Source organism: Salvelinus alpinus, chromosome 7 (assembly GCF_045679555.1).
Source record: "Salvelinus alpinus chromosome 7, SLU_Salpinus.1, whole genome shotgun sequence".
Taxonomy (NCBI): domain Eukaryota; kingdom Metazoa; phylum Chordata; class Actinopteri; order Salmoniformes; family Salmonidae; genus Salvelinus; species Salvelinus alpinus.
In genome coordinates this window covers 2,835,312-2,848,880 of record NC_092092.1, presented here as the reverse complement: position 1 = coordinate 2,848,880, position 13,569 = coordinate 2,835,312, and positions in this window count along the sequence as shown.

The following is a 13,569-nucleotide window of genomic DNA, read 5'->3' as shown; positions in this document are numbered from 1 at the left end:
GAGAGACAGGTAAAGCAAGCACTCACTCACACTGCGTCGCCGCGCGCTTGTCCTAGTAACCTTCTGTTCGTTCCTGTCTCTACTCGTCTGGCTGTTCTTCAGTGGGCTCACTCTGCCAAGTTAGCTGGCCACCCCGGCGTTCGGGGTACGCTTGCTTCTATTCGCCAGCGGTTTTGGTGGCCTACTCAGGAGCGGGACACGCGTCGTTTCGTGGCTGCTTGTTCGGACTGCGCGCAGACTAAGTCAGGTAACTCTCCTCCTGCCGGTCGTCTCAGACCGCTTCCCATTCCTTCTCGACCATGGTCTCACATCGCCTTAGACTTTATTACCGGTCTGCCTTCGTCTGCGGGGAAGACTGTGATTCTTACGGTTATCGATAGGTTCTCTAAGGCGGCACATTTCATTCCCCTCGCTAAGCTTCCTTCCGCTAAGGAGACGGCACAAATCATCATTGAGAATGTGTTCAGAATTCATGGCCTCCCGTTAGACGCCGTTTCAGACAGAGGTCCGCAATTCACGTCACAGTTTTGGAGGGAGTTCTGTCGTTTGATTGGTGCTTCCGTCAGTCTCTCTTCCGGGTTTCATCCCCAGTCTAACGGTCAAGCAGAAAGGGCCAATCAGTCGATTGGTCGCATTTTACGCAGCCTTTCGTTTCGAAACCCTGCGTCTTGGGCAGAACAGCTCCCCTGGGCTGAGTACGCTCACAACTCGCTTCCTTCGTCTGCTACCGGGCTGTCCCCGTTTCAGAGTAGTCTTGGCTACCAGCCTCCTCTGTTTTCGTCCCAGCTCGCCGAGTCCAGCGTTCCCTCCGCTCAGGCTTTTGTCCAACGTTGTGAGCGCACCTGGAGGAGGGTCAGGTCTGCACTTTGCCGTTACAGGGCGCAGACTGTGAGAGCCGCCAATAAACGTAGGATTAAGAGTCCTAGGTATTGTCGCGGTCAGAGAGTGTGGCTTTCCACTCGTAACCTTCCCCTTACGACAGCTTCTCGCAAGTTGACTCCGCGGTTCATTGGTCCGTTCCGTGTCTCTCAGGTCGTCAATCCTGTCGCTGTGCGACTGCTTCTTCCGCAACATCTTCGTCGCGTCCACCCTGTCTTCCATGTCTCCTGTGTCAAGCCTTTTCTTCGCGCCCCCGTTCGTCTTCCCTCCCCCCCCCCCGTCCTTGTCGAGGGCGCTCCTATTTACAAGGTACGGAAGATCATGGACATGCGTTCTCGGGGACGTGGTCACCAGTACTTAGTGGATTGGGAGGGTTACGGTCCTGAGGAGAGGAGTTGGGTTCCATCTCGGGACGTGCTGGACCGTTCGTTGATTGATGATTTCCTTCGTTGCCGCCAGGGTTCCTCCTCGAGTGCGCCAGGAGGCGCTCGGTGAGTGGGGGGGTACTGTCATGTTTTGTCTTTGATCATGTCTTGTCCCTGTGCTTCCCTCTGCTGGTCTTATTAGGTTCTTTCTCTTTCTCTCTCTCTATCGTTCCGTTCATGCTCCCAGCTGTTTCTCATTCTCCCTACGACCTCATTTACTCTTTCTCACCTGTCCCCTATTTTGCCCTCTGATTAGAGTCTCTATTTCTCCCTCTGTTTTCCGCTCCTGTCCTTGTCGGATTCTTGTTTGATGTTTGCTGTTCCTGTGTCCTTGTTTCGCCCTGTCGTGTTCTTTGCCTTCTTCAGATGCTGCGTGTGAGCAGGTGTCAATGTCAGCTACGGCCAGTGCCTTCCCGCAGCGACCTGCAGTCTGTGGTCGCGTCTCCAGGCGTTCCTCTCTATTGACGAGAGGATTTCAGTTTCCTGTTTTGGATTACCATTGATTATATCCAGGAGAATCATTATTTGTTTAATACTGGAATAAAGACTCTGTTACTATTACGTCGCTTTTGGGTCCTCATTCATCAGCTTAACAGCTAAATTGTGTTTTTGCTGTAAAACACTTAAAGAATCTGAAATATTGGCTGGATTCACAAGATCTTTGTCTTTCATTTGCTGTACGCTGTGTATTTTTCATAAATGTTTTATGATGAGTATTTAGGTCATTCACGTTGCTCTCTGTAGTTATTCTAGTTGCTTTGGTGAGAGTTGTGATGGTGGCTGCAATGTAAAACTATGATTTATACCTGAAATATGCACATTTTCCGAACAAAACATATGCTATACAATAAATATGTTATCAGACTGTCATCTGATGAAGTTGTTTCTTGGTTAGTGACTATATCTTTATTTGGTCGAATTTGTGATAGCTACCTATGCAGGAAAAAAATTGTGGGAAAAAAAAGTTGTGTCTTTTGCTATGGTGGTTAGCTAATAGAAATACATATTGTTTCTTCCCTGTAAAACATTTTAAAAATCAGAAATGATGGCTGGATTCACAAGATGTGTATCTTTCATTTGGTGTCTTGGCTTGTGATTTCATGAACATTTTATTATATGATATCCCTGTGGCTTTAGGCTAGGCTATGCTAGTCAGCTTTTTTGATGGGGGGGATCCCGGATCCGGGTTTGTGACTCGTTAGAGGTTTTAAGTTTGCAGATGACACAACGGTGGTAGGCCTAATCACCGAAAATGATGAGACAGCCTACAGGGAGGAGGTCAGAGACCTGGCAGTGTTGTGCCAGGACAACAACCTCTCCCTCAGGAGACTGAAAATATTTGGCATGGGTCCTCAGATCCTCAAAAAGTTCCACAGCTGCACCATCGAGAGCATCCTGACCCGGTTGCATCATCGCCTGGAATGGCAACTGCTCGGCATCCGACCGCAAGGCGCTACAGAGGGTAGTGCGTATGGCCCAGTACATCACTGGAGCCAAGCTTCCTGCCATCCAGGCTCTCTATACCAGGCGGTGTCAGAGGAAGGCCCTAAAAATTGTCAAAGACCCCAGCCACCCTAGCCACAGACTGTTCTCTCTGCTACCACATGGCAAGTTTAGGTCCAAAAGGCTTCTTAACAACTTCTACCCCCAAATGGCTACCCGGAGTATTTGCATTGACCCCCTTTTTTTACACTGCTGCTACTCGCTGTGTATTATCTATTCATAGTCACTTTACTCCCACTTAAATGTATTACCTCAACTACCTTGACTTGCCTGTACCCCCTCATATTGACTTGGTTCCTACTTACTTAAAAAAAAATCTTAATTGTTTGTTAAAGGGCTTGTATTCAGCATTTCACTGTAAGGTCTACTACACCTGTTGTATTCAGCATTTCACTGTGAGGTCTACTACACCTGTTGTATTCAGCATTTCACTGTGAGGTCTACTACACCTGTTGTATTCAGCATTTCACTGTAAGGTGAAACTACACCTGTTGTATTCAGCATTTCACTGTGAGGTCTACTACACCTGTTGTATTCAGCATTTCACTGTAAGGTGAAACTACACCTGTTGTATTCAGCATTTCACTGTAAGGTCTACTACACCTGTTGTATTCAGCATTTCACTGTAAGGTGAAACTACACCTGTTGTATTCAGCATTTCACTGTGAGGTCTACTACACCTGTTGTATTCAGCATTTCACTGTGAGGTCTACTACACCTGTTGTATTCAGCATTTCCCTGTAAGGTCTACTACACCTGTTGTATTCAGCATTTCACTGTGAGGTCTACTACACCTGTTGTATTCAGCATTTTACTGTAAGGTCTACTACACCTGTTGTATTCAGCATTTCACTGTAAGGTGAAACTACACCTGTTGTATTCAGCATTTCACTGTGAGGTCTACTACACCTGTTGTATTCAGCATTTCACTGTAAGGTCTACTACACCTGTTGTATTCAGCTTTTCACTGTAAGGTGAAACTACACCTGTTGTATTCAGCATTTCACTGTGAGGTCTACTACACCTGTTGTATTCAGCATTTCACTGTGAGGTCTACTACACCTGTTGTATTCAGCATTTCACTGTAAGGTCTACTACACCTGTTGTATTCAGCATTTCACTGTGAGGTCTACTACACCTGTTGTATTCAGCATTTCACTGTGAGGTCTACTACACCTGTTGTATTCAGCATTTCACTGTGAGGTCTACTACACCTGTTGTATTCAGCATTTCACTGTGAGGTCTACTACACCTGTTGTATTCAGCATTTCACTGTGAGGTCTACTACACCTGTTGTATTCAGTATTTCACTGTAAGGTCTACTACACCTGTTGTATTCAGCATTTCACTGTGAGGTCTACTACACCTGTTGTATTCAGCATTTCACTGTAAGGTCTACTACACCTGTTGTATTCAGCATTTCACTGTAAGGTGAAACTACACCTGTTGTATTCAGCATTTCACTGTGAGGTCTACTACACCTGTTGTATTCAGCATTTCACTGTAAGGTGAAACTACACCTGTTGTATTCAGCATTTCACTGTAAGGTCTACTACACCTGTTGTATTCAGCTTTTCACTGTAAGGTGAAACTACACCTGTTGTATTCAGCATTTCACTGTGAGGTCTACTACACCTGTTGTATTCAGCATTTCACTGTGAGGTCTACTACACATGTTGTATTCAGCATTTCACTGTAAGGTCTACTACACCTGTTGTATTCAGCATTTCACTGTGAGGTCTACTACACCTGTTGTATTCAGCATTTCACTGTGAGGTCTACTACACCTGTTGTATTCAGCATTTCACTGTGAGGTCTACTACACCTGTTGTATTCAGCATTTCACTGTGAGGTCTACTACACCTGTTGTATTCAGCATTTCACTGTGAGGTCTACTACACCTGTTGTATTCAGCATTTCACTGTAAGGTCTACTACACCTGTTGTATTCAGCATTTCACTGTGAGGTCTACTACACCTGTTGTATTCAGTATTTCACTGTAAGGTCTACTACACCTGCTGTATTCAGCATTTCACTGTAAGGTCTACTACACCTGTTGTATTCAGCATTTCACTGTGAGGTCTACTACACCTGTTGTATTCAGTATTTCACTGTAAGGTCTACTACACCTGTTGTATTCAGCATTTCACTGTGAGGTCTACTACACCTGTTGTATTCAGCATTTCACTGTGAGGTCTACTACACCTGTTGTATTCAGCATTTCACTGTAAGGTCTACTACACCTGTTGTATTCAGCATTTCACTGTGAGGTCTACTACACCTGTTGTATTCAGTATTTCACTGTAAGGTCTACTACACCTGTTGTATTCAGCATTTCACTGTGAGGTCTACTACACCTGTTGTATTCAGCATTTCACTGTGAGGTCTACTACACCTGTTGTATTCAGCATTTCACTGTGAGGTCTACTACACCTGTTGTATTCAGCATTTCACTGTGAGGTCTACTACACCTGTTGTATTCAGCATTTCACTGTGAGGTCTACTACACCTGTTGTATTCAGCATTTCACTGTGAGGTCTACTACACCTGTTGTATTCAGTATTTCACTGTAAGGTCTACTACACCTGTTGTATTCAGTATTTCACTGTAAGGTGAAACTACACCTGTTGTATTCAGCATTTCACTGTAAGGTCTACTACACCTGTTGTATTCAGCATTTCACTGTAAGGTCTACTACACCTGTTGTATTCAGCATTTCACTGTAAGGTCTACTACACCTGTTGTATTCAGCATTTCACTGTGAGGTCTACTACACCTGTTGTATTCAGCATTTCACTGTGAGGTCTACTACACCTGTTGTACTCGGCACATGTGACAAATAACATTTGATTTTATTTTATTTGAAGCACCAGTCATCACTTCAAATCTAAGGCTGCATTCATGGTTTGGCATGACAATGACCATAGGGGTTGTAAAGACAGCACAAACAGATCTGGGACCAGGCTATAGAAGTCATCACACGTCCAAATCTAAGGCTGTATTCACGTAATATTGTTTCACCTGTCTTCGCGCTTGTCTCCACCCCCCTCCAGGTGTTGCCCATCTTCCCCATTATCCCCTGGGTACTTCTCATGAAATATATATATATTTTTTAAACAATTGATGCTAAATAAGAACAGAGTTTTGAGGTGAGTCTTTGCAAGGTACTAAAATGTCAATTTTTTATTTTGTATATGAACTCACCCTCACCACAATATATAGAGCTAAATGAGTCGACCTATAATTGTTTTCCTCAGATCAGAGATGTGTCCCAAATGGCACCCTATTCCCTACATAGTGCACTACTTTTGACCAGGACCCATAGGGCTCAGTTAGAAAGTAGTGCACTATGTAGGGGATAGCAGGGTGCCATTTGGGATAGACCATATGGTTTCATGTTGTGGTTGACGACGTGAACGGAGACGGAGGTACTAGGAACCTATCTGAGCGACGATCGTTCACCTTCCAGACTGTTCCACTATCATTACAGACCATTTCAGATGATTTAGAGACAACTAGAGACTATATCCGACTTTCAGACTGTTATTTCAGAATTGCAGTCCATTACAGACAATTTCAGACTAGTCAAGGCCTATTTCAGACTTCTAGTGCATTGCTCAACGACAGACAGGACAGCAGTTATGGTAAAAAGGCTGACTTCATCATTCATTCTGTAATCACTTAACAATGTGTACAGTAGTTGTGGAGTTGTTGGGGAAGATTAGATAAAAGGTCTCGTCCAGGAAGCAAAAAAACAGTGAGCGCCCCTTTCCTAATGTAACCCCCCTCCCCTTTTCTCTATGTAACCCCCTCCCCTTTTCTCTATGTAAACCCCCCTCCCATTTTCTCTATGTACCCCCCTCCCCTTTCCTAATGTAACCCCCCCTCCCCTTTCCTAATGTAACCCCCCCTCCCCTTTTCGCTGTACCCCCCTCCCCTTTTCTCTATGTACCCCCCTCCCATTTCCTAATGTAACCCCCCCTCCCGTTTTCTCTATGTAACCCCCCCTCCCTTTTCTCTATGTAACCCCCCCTCCCCTTTTCTCTATGTAACCCCCCTCCCCATTTCTCTATGTAACCCCCCCTCCCCTTTTTCTCTATGTAACCCCCCTTCCCATTTCTCTATGTACCCCCCCTCCCCATTTCTCTATGTACCCCCTACCCTTTTCTCTATGTAACCCCCCCTACCCTTTTCTCTATGTAACCCCCCCTCCCCTTTTCTCTATGTAACCCCCCTCTCCCCTTTTCTCTATGTAACCCCCCCTCCCCTTTTCTCTATGTAACCCCCCCCTCCCCTTTTCTCTATGTAACCCCCCCCTCCCCTTTTCTCTATGTAACCCCCCCCCCTCCCCTTTTCTCTATGTAACCCCCCCTCCCCTTTTCTCTATGTAACCCCCCCTCCCATTTTCTCTATGTACCCCCCTCCCCTTTTCTCTATGTACCCCCCTCCCCTTTTTTCTGTACCCCCCTCCCCTTTCCTAATGTAACCCCCCCTCCCCTTTTCTCTATGTAACCCCCTTCCCGTTTTCTCTATGTAACCCCCCCTCCCTTTTCTCTATGTAACCCCCCTCCCCTTTTCTCTATGTAACCCCCTTCCCGTTTTCTCTATGTAACCCCCTTCCCGTTTTCTCTATGTAACCCCCTTCCCGTTTTCTCTATGTAACCCCCTCTCCCTTTTCTCTATGTACCCCCCCTCCCCTTTTGTCTATGTAACCCCCCCTCCCCATTTCTCTATGTAACCCCCTCTCCCCTTTTCTCTATGTAACCCCCTCTCCCCTTTTCTCTACGTAACCCCCCCTCCCTTTTCTCTATGTAACCCCCTCTCCCTTTTCTCTATGTAACCCCCCCTCCCTTTTGTCTATGTAACCCCCCCTCCCCTTTTGTCTATGTAACCCCCCCTCCCCTTTTGTCTATGTAACCCCCCCTCCCCATTTCTCTATGTAACCCCCTCTCCCCCTTTGTCTATGTAACCCCCTCTCCCCCTTTGTCTATGTAACCCCCCCTCCCCTTTTGTCTATGTAACCCCCCCTCCCCTTTTGTCTATGTAACCCCCCCTCCCCTTTTGTCTATGTAACCCCCCCTCCCCATTTCTCTATGTAACCCCCCCTCCCCTTTTCTCTATGTAACCCCCCTCTCCCCTTTTCTCTATGTAACCCCCCCTCCCCTTTTCTCTATGTAACCCCCCCCTACCCTTTTCTCTATGTAACCCCCCCTCCCCTTTTCTCTATGTAACCCCCCCCTACCCTTTTCTCTATGTAACCCCCCTCCCCTTTTCTCTATGTAACCCCCCCTACCCTTTTCTCTATGTAACCCCCCCTCCCCTTTTGTCTATGTAACCCCCCCTCCCCTTTTGTCTATGTAACCCCCCCTCCCCATTTCTCTATGTAACCCCCCCTCCCCTTTTGTCTATGTAACCCCCCCTCCCCATTTCTCTATGTAACCCCCCCTCCCCTTTTCTCTATGTAACCCCCTCTCCCCTTTTCTCTATGGATGGATGGAGTGTGTGGAGTTTCTGGATGCAGTGACCAAGATGTTTTAATCTATTTGCCTCTGTAACTGAATAATGTGTGGTGGTTGTGTGAGTTGTCGGTGTGCAACGAGAACACGAGGATGTCTGGGTCTTCAGGGAGAGACAGTAACAGTCTTTTAAAGAGAGTAGCCTAACAGATGTCTGGGTCTTCAGGGAGAGACAGTAACAGTCTTTTAAAGAGAGTAGCCTAACAGATGTCTGGGTCTTCAGGGAGAGACAGTAACAGTCTTTTAAAGAGAGTAGCCTAACAGATGTCTGGGTCTTCAGGGAGAGACAGTAACAGTCTTTTAAAGAGAGTAGCCTAACAGATGTCTGGGTCTTCAGGGAGAGACAGTAACAGTCTTTTAAAGAGAGTAGCCTAACAGATGTCTGGGTCTTCAGGGAGAGACAGTAACAGTCTTTTAAAGAGAGTAGCCTAACAGATGTCTGGGTCTTCAGGGAGAGGTAGTAACAGTCTTTTAAAGAGAGTAGCCTAACAGATGTCTGGGTCTTCAGGGAGAGACAGTAACAGTCTTTTAAAGAGAGTAGCCTAACAGATGTCTGGGTCTTCAGGGAGAGGTAGTAACAGTCTTTTAAAGAGAGTAGCCTAACAGATGTCTGGGTCTTCAGGGAGAGGTAGTAACAGTCTTTTAAAGAGAGTAGCCTAACAGATGTCTGGGTCTTCAGGGAGAGGTAGTAACAGTCTTTTAAAGAGAGTAGCCTAACAGATGTCTGGGTCTTCAGGGAGAGGTAGTAACAGTCTTTTAAAGAGAGTAGCCTAACAGATGTCTGGGTCTTCAGGGAGAGACAGTAACAGTCTTTTAAAGAGAGTAGCCTAACAGATGTCTGGGTCTTCAGGGAGAGACAGTAACAGTCTTTTAAAGAGAGTAGCCTAACAGATGTCTGGGTCTTCAGGGAGAGACAGTAACAGTCTTTTAAAGAGAGTAGCCTAACAGATGTCTGGGTCTTCAGGGAGAGACAGTAACAGTCTTTTAAAGAGAGTAGCCTAACAGATGTCTGGGTCTTCAGGGAGAGGTAGTAACAGTCTTTTAAAGAGAGTAGCCTAACAGATGTCTGGGTCTTCAGGGAGAGACAGTAACAGTCTTTTAAAGAGAGTAGCCTAACAGATGTCTGGGTCTTCAGGGAGAGACAGTAACAGTCTTTTAAAGAGAGTAGCCTAACAGATGTCTGGGTCTTCAGGGAGAGGTAGTAACAGTCTTTTAAAGAGAGTAGCCTAACAGATGTCTGTTGGGGGAATGTGTGGTAACTAACCCAGGACACAGGACAGTGGACAGCGTCCCTTTCTCCTCGCTAGGGTGGACACGGACTAAGACCCCCCCCTGTCCAGGACTCTGAACTGATCCCTGATTATCTCAGTGTGTTTTAATCTCCTCAGCGCTCCACCGTCCCTCCAAGCCCCCCCCCCCCCCAATAGACTCACTCCACTGGGCAGAGAATCCCCAAACCACTGGGACCCTACACTGTGAAAGCGCTTAACACAAAGGAGACTGAGGAGAGAAAGGAGATCCCAACTCCCAAATCCAACTCTCTCTCCCACCACTTAATTTCCCTCCCTCCCTCCCCCTTCCATCCATCCCTCCGTCACACTCTGTAAAGCAAAGGAGTGCAGCAGTGTCCCAGGAATCCTCCTCAATATCTTGGGATTAGCCCTTACCCCTCCCTGAGTCCCTCTATGTCCTCCTTCCTCCCCTTCTCCCTCTGTCCGTCTATCTCGCCTCTCCTCCCTCTGTCTCCCCTCTCCTCTCTCTGTCTCTCTTCCCCTCCCTCCATCTGTCTCCCCTCTGCTCTCTCTGTCTCTCCTCCCATCCCTCTGTCTCCCCTCCCTCCCTCTGTCTCCCCTCTCCTACCTCTGTCTCTCCTCCCCTCCCTCTGTCTCCCCCTCCCTCTGTCTCCCCTCTCATCCCTCTCTCTCCTCTCTCCCTCTGTCTCCCCTCTCTCCCTCTGTCTCCCCTCTCATCCCTCTGTCTCTCCTCTCCTCCCTCTGTCTCTCCTCTCTCCCTCTGTCTCCCCTCTCATCCCTCTGTCTCTCCTCTCCTCCCTCTGTCTCTCCTCTCTCCCTCTGTCTCCCCTCTCCTCCCTCTGTCTCCCCTCTCATCCCCCTGTTTCTCCTCTGTCTCCCCTCTCATCCCTCTGTCTCTCATCTGACTCCTCTGTCTCCAATCTCTCCCTCTGTCTCCCCTCTCATCACTCTGTCTCTCATATGACTCCTCTGTCTCCCCTCTCATCCCTCTGTCTCTCATCTGACTCCTCTGACTTCCCTCTCCTCTCTATGTCTCTCTTTCCCTCCCTCTGTCTCCCCCTCCCTCTGTCTCCCCTCTCATCTTCCTGTTTCTCCTCTGTCTCCCCTATATCTCCCCTCTCTCCTCTCTCTCTCCTCTCCTCCCTCTGTCTCTCATCTGACTCCTCTGCCTCCCCTCTCTCCCTCTGTCTCCTCTCGATCTCTACCTCTTCTCCCCTCTCTCCCGCTCCCTCAGCCCTAAACCTCTCTCTCCCTCCCTTCTCTCTCTGTCCCTCCCTTTCCATTCAGACTCATCTGGCCAGGCCCATTATGAAAGCCAAGGCGTTCTCCCCGGCTTCACAGGAGAAACAATCAAATATACTAATTTTAATCCCTCATGAGCTCATCTCTCCCCAGAGTCTGACTCTCCCCTGCCTATACACACACCAAATACACACACACACACACCAAACACACACACACACACCAAACACACACACACACACCAAACACACACACACACACCAAACATACACACACACACACCAAACACACACACACACACACCAAACACACACACACACCAAACACACACACACACCAAACACACACCAAACACACACACGCACCAAACACACACATGCACCAAACACACACATGCACCAAACACACACGCACCAAACACACACACACACCAAACACACACACACACCAAACACACACACACACACACACACACACACAGCAAACACACACACGCACCAAACACACACACACACACCAAACACACACACACACACCAAACACACACACACACACACACACGCACACGCACCAAACACACACGCACCAAACACACACACACCAAACACACACACACACCAAACATACACACACACCAAACACACACACACCAAACACACACACACACCAAACACACACACACACCAAACACACACACACCAAACACACACACACACCAAACACACACACACACCAAACACACACACCCACACACAACCCAAACACACACACACACCAACCACACACACACCAACCACACACACACACACACCAAACACACACACACACCAAACACACACACACACCAAACACACACACACCAAACACACACACACACCAAACACACACACAAACAAACACACACACACCAAACACACACATACACCTCACACAACATCAAACACCACAGACACACACAGACAATATTGTGCACAATATTAAATGGACTATTTATCAATAGTCTTACCAAAGAACAGACAATGATATGGCTTCAACAGTGACAGAGAGGTCAGTCAGTACTACAGAGGACGTGCTGAGATAAACAGCTGTAACATTGGTTGGGCACAGGATGGGCATTTCTGAAGGAAAACCCCTTGTTCCTGCCAGAGAGGCAGTATTTCCCTGTGGCCCCAGGACATGGACCCAGCTGAAACAATATGACTGAGCTGGGACTGCCAACCATGTTGTGTGCGTGCGTGTGTGCGTGTGTGCGTGTGTGTGTGTGTGTGTGTGTGTGTGTGTGTGTGTGTGTGTGTGTGTGTGTGTGTGTGTGTGTGTGTGTGTGTGTGTGTGTGTGTGTGTGTGTGTGTGTGTGTGTGTGTGTGTGTGTGTGTGTGTGTGTGTGTGTACATACATTCTTAAATGAAAGTGATCCCATTACCATCCTCTACATATCCTGTTCCTCTCTGGACAACAAACAACATGTCTTGTCCTCTCTGAGAGGTCTGTCTGTCACAGTGACCAGAACTATGGAGAAGATCTCCTCTCTGTGAGGTCTGTCTGTCACAGGGACCAGAACTATGGAGAAGATCTTCTCTCTGTGAGGTCTGTCACAGGGACCAGAACTATGTACAAGATGTCCTCTCTGTGAGGTCTGTCTGTCACAGGGACCAGGCCTATGGACAAGATGTCCTCTCTGAGAGGTCTGTCACAGGGACCAGGCCTATGGACAAGATGTCCTCTCTGAGAGGTCTGTCTGTCACAGGGACCAGGCCTATGGACAAGATGTCCTCTCTGAGAGGTCTGTCACAGGGACCAGAACTATGGACAAGATGTCCTCTCTGAGAGGTCTGTCACAGGGACCAGGCCTATGGACAAGATGTCCTCTCTGAGAGGTCTGTCTGTCACAGGGACCAGGCCTATGGACAAGATGTCCTCTCTGAGAGGTCTGTCACAGGGACCAGAACTATGGACAAGATGTCCTCTCTGAGAGGTCTGTCTGTCACAGTGACCAGAACTATGGACAAGATGTCCTCTCTGTGAGGTCTGTCTGTCACAGGGACCAGGCCTATGGACAAGATGTCCTCTCTGTGAGGTCTGTCTTTCACAGTGACCAGGCCTATGGACAAGATGTCCTCTCTGTGAGGTCTGTCTGTCACAGGGACCAGGCCTATGGACAAGATGTCCTCTCTGAGAGATCTGTCTGTCACAGAGACCAGGCCTATGGACAAGATGTCCTCTCTGAGAGGTCTGTCTGTCACAGGGACCAGGCCTATGGACAAGTTGTCCTCTCTGAGAGGTCTGTCTGTCAGAGTGACCAGAACTATGGACAAGATGTCCTCTCTGTGAGGTCTGTCACAGGGACCAGGCCTATGGACATGATGTCCTCTCTGAGAGGTCTGTCTGTCACAGTGACCAGAACTATGGACAAGATGTCCTCTCTGTGAGGTCTGTCACAGGGACCAGGCCTATGGACAAGATGTCATCTCTGTGAGGTCTGTCTGTCACAGTGACCAGGCCTATGGACAAGATGTCCTCTCTGTGAGGTCTGTCACAGGGACCAGGCCTATGGACAAGATGTCATCTCTGTGAGGTCTGTCTGTCACAGTGACCAGGCCTATGGACAAGATGTCCTCTCTGTTAACGGGAGAGTGTAAAGACGTGTTGTTAACGGGAGAGTGTAAATTCATGTTGTTAACGGGAGAGTGTAAAGGCATGTTGTTAACGGGAGAGTGTAAAGACATGTTGTTAACGGGAGAGTGTAAAGGCATG